We start from the raw sequence: 8,092 nt of genomic DNA, 5'->3' as shown, positions 1-8,092 counted from the left end.
CGACATGCAGAAAAAAAAAGAAAAATAGTACTAAATGGACTCCAAAAATCCCGACATAAATTTTTCCCGTCCTCTAAAAATAGGCTGGACAAGGTGAACATTTATTTGGGCCTAAAATGCAATTTTGAAAAACATATATTTTTCCTAATTCAAATAAAATAGCAATAAAACTCCGAATAAAATTCTTATTTGATTTTCACATTAAATCTCCGACATTTCTGTATTTTTTAGGAAGTCATTTATCCTCTATCTTTTATTTTTATAAAAGAAATATTCAAGAGAAAATAATTAAAATCAAACGATCCCTTAAATTTGAGAAAAACTCGAATATGACAATATTGAAATCCCAAACTCTCTCCATGGGTCCTTGAGTTGCGTAGAATTTCAAGGATCAAACCAAAATGCAATAAAATATGATATGCAATGATGATCTAATGTATAACATTCCAAATTGAAAATTTGGGATGTTATATTTGGACAATTTAAAATTTGGTTTCAAGCAGATTTGAATTCGAAGTTCTTTTGATCGTAGTTTCAGTCCCATAGCTCTGATTTGATCGATTCTTTTTGCAAATCGAAGCTCTTCAGTTGAACTTTTAGAGTGGATCTTCTTATTTGAGTTTTACCCTTGCATCTATGCTTGACTGCTTATGTATGCTATTGTTTGTTTGTGATAAAATACCCGAAGTGCGAAGCATGCTACTACGAGTCTCTAGGGTTTGCAGATCATCAGCGAGGCAAGTAACACTTTGATCATACCCCTTATTACCCAATTTTTATGCATTAGCTAAAATCCTCAAGCATTGCATGAGTAGGATCCTTTAACATGTAGGTTTTGGGAACTAGATGATGAGGTAGAACATATTGCCCTTTTATTATCAAACCTTGGGAGTTACTTCTATGTTATGCTTAAACTGCTATGCTATGCTCGTAGACGTGGTTTGGTTTGAGGGATCCATGACAGATGTGAGATTGTTAATTAATGGTTAGCTTAAGGTGGCTACTTAAATACACATCTGGGTGGATTTGTTGCGAGCACCTGGGGATATACCAGTGTTATCTTTTGGTTCGCCACCCAGGCTCAAAGGGATCATAAGATTATTCATGCTAGAAACTTCCATGTGCAGCCACAAGCTATTATGGGCTCTAGCATAGTTGAGTATGTTGCATGACCTCTTTCAGTGGTGGGCTAGTAGATGTAGGGGAAAGTAGGTGTAACTGTCCACCTAGAGTAAAGAGTTAATATTTCTGAAAGACTGTGTCTAGGTCATCTGTTTCTCAAACACCCTGTAGTGTGATACGTCTCCAAAGTATCTACAATTTTTGATTGTTCCATGCTATTATATTATCAACCTTGGATGTTTTATATGCATTAATATGCTATTTTATATGATTTTTGGGACTAACCTATTAACCTAGAGCCCAGTGCCAGTTTCTGTTTTTTTCCTTGTTTTTAACTATCGCAGAAAAGGAAAATCAAACTGAGTTCAATTGACCTAAAACTTCACGGAGATCATTTTTGGACCAGAAGAAGCCCACGGAGTACCAAAGATGGGCCAGAAGAGTCCCGAGGCCACCACGAGGGTGGGGGCGCGCCCCCTGCCTCGTGGCCGCCTCGGGAACCCCCTTGAGTTGTCCCCGACTGCAACACCTCTTATATAACCCAAAACTTCCAGAAAGCAGAATACATCGGGAGTTCCGCCGCCAGAAGCCTCCATAGCCACCGGAAACCAATATAGACCCGTTCCGGCACCCTGCCGGAGGGGGGAATCCCTCTTCGGTGGCCATCTTCATCATCCCGGCTCTCTCCATGACGAGGAGGGAGTAGTTCACCATCGGGGCTGAGGATATGTACCAGTAGCTATGTGTTTGATCTCTCTCTCTCGTGTTCTTGAGGTGGTACGATCTTGATGTATCGCGAGCTTTGCTATTATAGTTGGATCTTATGATGTTTCTCCCCCTCTACTCTCTTGTGATGAATTGAGTTTTCCCTTTGAAGTTATCTTATCGGATTGAGTCTTTAAGGATTTGAGAACACTTGATGTATGGCTTGCATGTGCTTATCTGTGGTGATAATGGGATATCACGTGATCCACTTGATGTATGTTTTGGTGATCAACTTGCGAGTTCCGTGACCTCGTGAACTTATGCATAGGGGTTGGCACACTTTTTCGTCTTGACTCTCTGGTAGAAACTTTGGGGCACTCTTTGAAGTTCTTTGTGTTGGTTGAATAGATGAATCTGAGATTGTGTGATGCATATCGTATAATCATACCCACGGGTACTTGAGGTGACATTGGAGTATCTAGGTGACATTAGGGGTTTGGTTGATTTATGTCTTAAGGTGTGATTCTAGTACGAACTCTATGATATATCGATCAGAAAGAATAACTTTGAGGTGGTTTCGTACCCTACCATAATCTCTTTGTTTGTTCTCCGCTATTAGTGACTTTGGAGTGACTCTTTGTTGCATGTTGAGGGATAGTTATATGATCCAATTATGTCATTGTTGTTGAGAGAACTTGCACTAGTGAAAGTATGAACCGTAGGCCTTGTTTCCTAGCATTGCAATACCGTTTGTGCTCACTTTTATCATTAGTTACCTTGCTGTTTTTATATTTTCAAATTACAAAAACCTATATCTACCATCCATATTGCACTTGTATCACCATCTCTTCGCCGAACTAGTGCACCTATACAATTTACCATTTTATTGGGTGTGTTGGGGACACAAGAGACTCTTTGTTATTTGGTTGCAGGGTTGTTTGAGAGAGACCATCTTCATCCTATGCCTCCCACGGATTGATAAACCTTAGGTCATCCACTTGAGGGAAATTTGCTACTGTCCTACAAACCTCTACACTTGGAGGCCCAACAACGTCTATAACAAGAAGGTTGTGTAGTAGACATCAAGCTCTTTTCTGGCGCCGTTTCCGGGGAGGTGAGTGCTTGAAGGTATATCTTTAGATCTTTTAATCGAATCTTTTAGTGTCTTGTTTTAGCACTAGTTTAGTTTATAAAAGAAAATTACAAAAAATGGAATTGAGTTTGCCTCATACGCTTCATCTTTTTAATATTTTTCGTGAGAATGATGGAAAGGAAAATTGTGCTCAAGTGCTAGAAGAAGAAGTCTAAAAAATGTTTGGCACTAAATATTTGAATGATGAGCATGATTGCAATGTTGTTAGTATGAACTCCTTGAATATCCATAGTACTAATGATGATTGCACTAGTCATAGTGAAAATGTCTCTTATAAGCATGTCAATTTTTGTGGAGTGCATAGAGTTTGCAAGTACACACCAAATAGGGAAGATAGATTTTGCAAGAGGCATAAGAATTTGGAAACTAAATGGTTTCAAGAAAGGCTTGATGTTTATGCTGAAAATTTAAAATTTCTTCACCATACTTGTGAACTTTGCAATAAACATGGTCATTTAAATCTCAAATGCAAATTGTTTCATGATCGTATCATGTCCAAAAATTGTGATGATTTGATTTCCCTTGCACATCATAATGAACTTAGTTTTCTTTTGGGTTATGAAGAAATGAAACGTATAACTAAGCATATTCCAGAATATAACCTTGAGAAATTCCTCGATATTGATCTAGAAGAAACTTTTATGTATTGTGCAGTGAATTGCATTCAAAATCCTTATACTGCCAATTACATAAAGAAAAGAAAATGAATAGAATATGAAGATAATACTAATGAAAGGGAAGAGACTTCCCAATATCCTCCTATTATTTCTTATGATGAATCAGGTAATGAGGAGGAGCCTTCTATCCAACCAATCTCATCAATAAGGAGCTCCAAAAAGAGGATTGAACTCACACATAATGTGAAGAAGAAAAAGAAAAGACGGAGAAGTAAAGGTGAAAAGGTATCCCTCCCAAATGATGTTGCTCCTATTACTCATTGAGATGATGATAATTGTTATACTATTGGTGATATCCATACTATCAATGATGAGAGTGATTATGCTTATGATATGAAAAGGCCCAAGCTTGGGGATGCTATGTTTGATGAGAATGACAAGTTTGAAAATATATTTGCTGCAATTAATGTTTTTCCCAAGCTTGGGGATGCTATGTTTAATGAAGATGATATTTGTAGTCTCTCAAGTATTGATATGCAAACATATTATGATAGCATGCCTCCTACTTATGGTGATTATATTGATGAAAGTGGGTTTGGAAGAGTGTCAACTTTAGGAAGTAATGATCCCACTATTTTGGAGGCTGTTGAATCTTATTGTGATAATTATGAAAGTGGATTTGGAGAGGTCGTGACTTTATTTAGTAATGATTCCACTATCTTTGAAGAGGTTTCAATCGATTATGATGAGAACAAAGTTGCTACTTATGATAATTATTGTGATGACACTTATGCTATAAAAAGTAGTGATGATTATATTAAAACTTGTCATGATTATGATTACCGTTTTCCTGAACATTACTCTTTTAATGTGAAAACAATTTATAGTATTCGAGTCTCTTATGATACTCCCACTATTCCGAATGAGAAGAATTTTGCTTATGTGGAGAGTAATAAAATTTCTATGTTCATAGATCATGAAAAGAATGCTTTAGGTGCTGGTTATATTGTTGAATTCATTCATGATTCTACTGAAAATTATTATGAGGGAGGAACATATGCTTGTAGGAATTGCAATAATATCAATTTTCCTCTCTATGTGCTTAAAATCTTGAAGTTATGCTTGTTTTGCTTTCCTATGCAAGTTGATTCTGGTTCCCACAAGTTGTTTGCTCACAAAATCCCTATGCATAGGAAGTGGGTTAGGCTTAAATGTTCTTGTCATATTCTTCATGATGCTCTCTTTATGTTTCAATTCTTATCCTTTATGCGTTAAACGATAGTGCTTGTTGGGAGGCAACCCAATTTTATTTTTGTTCCTTGCTTTTTTCTCATGTTTAGTATTAAATAATTCATCTAGCCTCTGTTTATATGTGGTTTTATGCTTTTAATTAGTGTTTGTGCCAATTAGAACCTTTGGAAAGACTTGGGGAAAGTCTTTGCGATCTTGCTGTAAGAAACAGAAACTTTAGCGCTCACGAGATTTGCTGCCATTTTTTACTGGAGAGTGATATTTAGTTAATTCTTTTTGAAGATGATTAATAGATAATTCCTCACGTCCAGCAATTTATTTTAGAATTTTTGGGGTTCCAGAAGTATACGTTTGATACAGATTACTACAGACTGTTCTGTTTTTGACAGATTCTGTTTTCTATGTGTTGTTTGCTTATTTTGATGAATATATGAGTAGTATCGGAGGGTATGAACCATATAGAAGTTGGAATACAGTAGATATTACACCAATATAAATAAAGAATGAGTTCATTAAAGTACCTTGAAGTGGTGGTTTGTTTTCTTTTACTAACGGAGGTCACGAGATTTTCTTTTAAGTTTTGTGTTGTGAAGTTTTCAAGTTTTGGGTAAAGATTTGATGGATTATGGAACAAGGAGAGGCAAGAGCCTAAGCTTGGGGATGCCCAAGGAACCCCAAGTTAATATTCAAGGACAACCAAGAGCCTAAGCTTGGGGATGCCCTGGAAGGCATCCCCTCTTTCGTCTTCGTCCATCGGTAAATTTACTTGGAGCTATATTTTTATCCACCACATGATATGTGTTTTGCTTGGAGCGTCATTTTATTTTCTTTTGTTTTTCTTGATGTTTGAATAAAATACCAAGATCTGAAATTCTTAAATGTTAGAGAGTCTTAACATAGTTGCATAATTATTCAACTACTCATATCTTCACTTATATCTTTTGGAGTAGTTTGTCGTTTGCTCTAGTGCATCACTTATATCTTTTTAGAGTACGGCGGTGGTTTTATTTTGAACAAATAGATGAACTCTCATGCTTCACTTATATTATTTTATGAGTCTTTAGAACATCATGGTAATTTTCTTTGGTTATGAAACTAGTCCTAATATGATAGACATCCAAGAGGGATATAATAAAAACTTTCATATAAAGTGCTTTGAATACTATGAGAAGTTTGATACTTGATGATTGTTTTGAGATATGAAGATGGTAATATTAGAGTCGTGCTAGTTGAGTAATTGTGAATTTGAGAAATACTTGTGTTGAGGATTGCAAGTCCCGTAGCATGCACGTATGGTAACAGTTGTGTGACAAATTTGAAGCATGGGGTGTTTCTTTGATTGCCTTCCTTATGAGTGGTGGTCGGGGATGAGCGATGGTCTTTTCCTACCAATCTATCCCCCTAGGAGCATGCGTGTAATGCTTGGTTTTTGATGACTTGTAGATTTTTGCAATAAGTATGTGAGTTCTTTATGACTAATGTTTAGTCCATGGATTATACGCACTCTCACCTTTCCATCATTGCTAGCATCTTCGGTAACGTGCATTGCCCTTTCTCACCTTGAGAGTTGGTGCAAACTTAGCCGGTGCATCCAAACCCCGTGATATGATACGCTCTATCACACATAAACCTCCTTATATCTTCCTCAAAACAGCCACCATACTACCTATTATGGCATTTCCATAGCCATTCCGAGATATATTGCCATGCAACTTTCCACTGTTCCGTTCATCATGACACACATCATCATTGTCATATTGCCTTGCATGATCATGTAGTTGACATCGTATTTGTGGCAAGGCCACCATGCATAATTTATCATACATGTCACTCTTGATTCATTGCCCATCCCGGTACACCGCCGGAGGCATTCACATAGAGTCATACTTTGTTCTAGTATCGAGTTGTAATCTTTGAGTTGTGAATAAATAGAAGTGTGATGATAATCACTAATAGAGCATTGTCCCAAAAAAGGCCCAAAAAATAAAAAAGGCCAAATAAAAAAATAAAAAATAAAATAGAAGGGACAATGCTACTATCCTTTTTTCCACACTTGTGCTTCAAAGTAGCACCATGATCTTCATGATAGAGAGTCTCATGTTTTGTCACTTTCATATACTAGTGGGAATTTTCCATTATAGAACTTGGCTTGTATATTCCACAATGGGCTTCCTCAAATGCCCTAGGTCTTTGTGAGCAAGCAAGTTGGATGCACACACACTTAGTTTCTTTTGTTGAGCTTTCATACATTTATAGCTCTAGTGCATCCGTTGCATGGCAATCCCTACTCCTTGCATTGACATCAATTGATTGGCATCTCCCTAGCCCATTGATTAGCTGCGTCGATGTGAGACTTTCTCTTTTTTTCTCCACATTACCCTCATCATCATATTCTATTCCACCCATAGTGCTATATCCATGGCTCACGCACATGTATTGCGTGAAAGTTGAAAAAAGTTTGAGATTACTAAAGTGTGAAATAATTGCTTGGCTTGTCATCGGGGTCGTGCATGATGAGAGCATTCTTGTGTGATGAAAATGGAGTATGACCAAACTATATGATTTTGTAGGGATAAACTTCCTTTGGCCATGTTATTTTGAGAAGACATAATTGCTTAGTTAGTATGCTTGAAGTATTATTATTTTTATGTCAATATTAAACTTTTGTCTTGAATCTTATGGATCTGAATATTCTTGCCACAATAAATAGAATTACATGGACAATTATTTTAGGTAGCATTCCACATCAAAAATTCTTTTTTTATCATTTACCTACTCGAGGACGAGCAGGAATTAAGCTTGGGGATGCTTGATATGTCTCCAACATATCTATAATTTTTGATTGTTCCACACTATTATATTATCGACCTTGGATGTTTTATATGCATTAATATGCTATTTTATATGATTTTTGGGACTAACCTAATAACCTAGAGCCCAGTACCAGTTTTTATTTTTTCCTTTTTTTAACTATAGCAGAAAAGGAAAATCAAATGGAGTCCAATTGACCTGAAACTTCACGGAGATCCTTTTTGGACCAGAAGAAGCCCACAGAGTACCGGAGGTGGGCCAGAAGAGTCTCGAGGCCATCACGAGGGTGGGGGTGCGCCCCCTGCCTCGTGGCCGCCTCGGGAACCCCCCTGACTTGTCCCTGACTAAAACACCTCTTGTATAACCCAAAACTTCCAGAAAGCAATATAGGTCGGGAGTTCCACCGCCAGAAGCCTCCGTAGCCACATAAAAC

Source organism: Triticum aestivum, chromosome 3A (assembly GCF_018294505.1).
Source record: "Triticum aestivum cultivar Chinese Spring chromosome 3A, IWGSC CS RefSeq v2.1, whole genome shotgun sequence".
NCBI lineage: Eukaryota > Viridiplantae > Streptophyta > Magnoliopsida > Poales > Poaceae > Triticum > Triticum aestivum.
Note: the sequence above shows the minus strand (reverse complement) of the source record.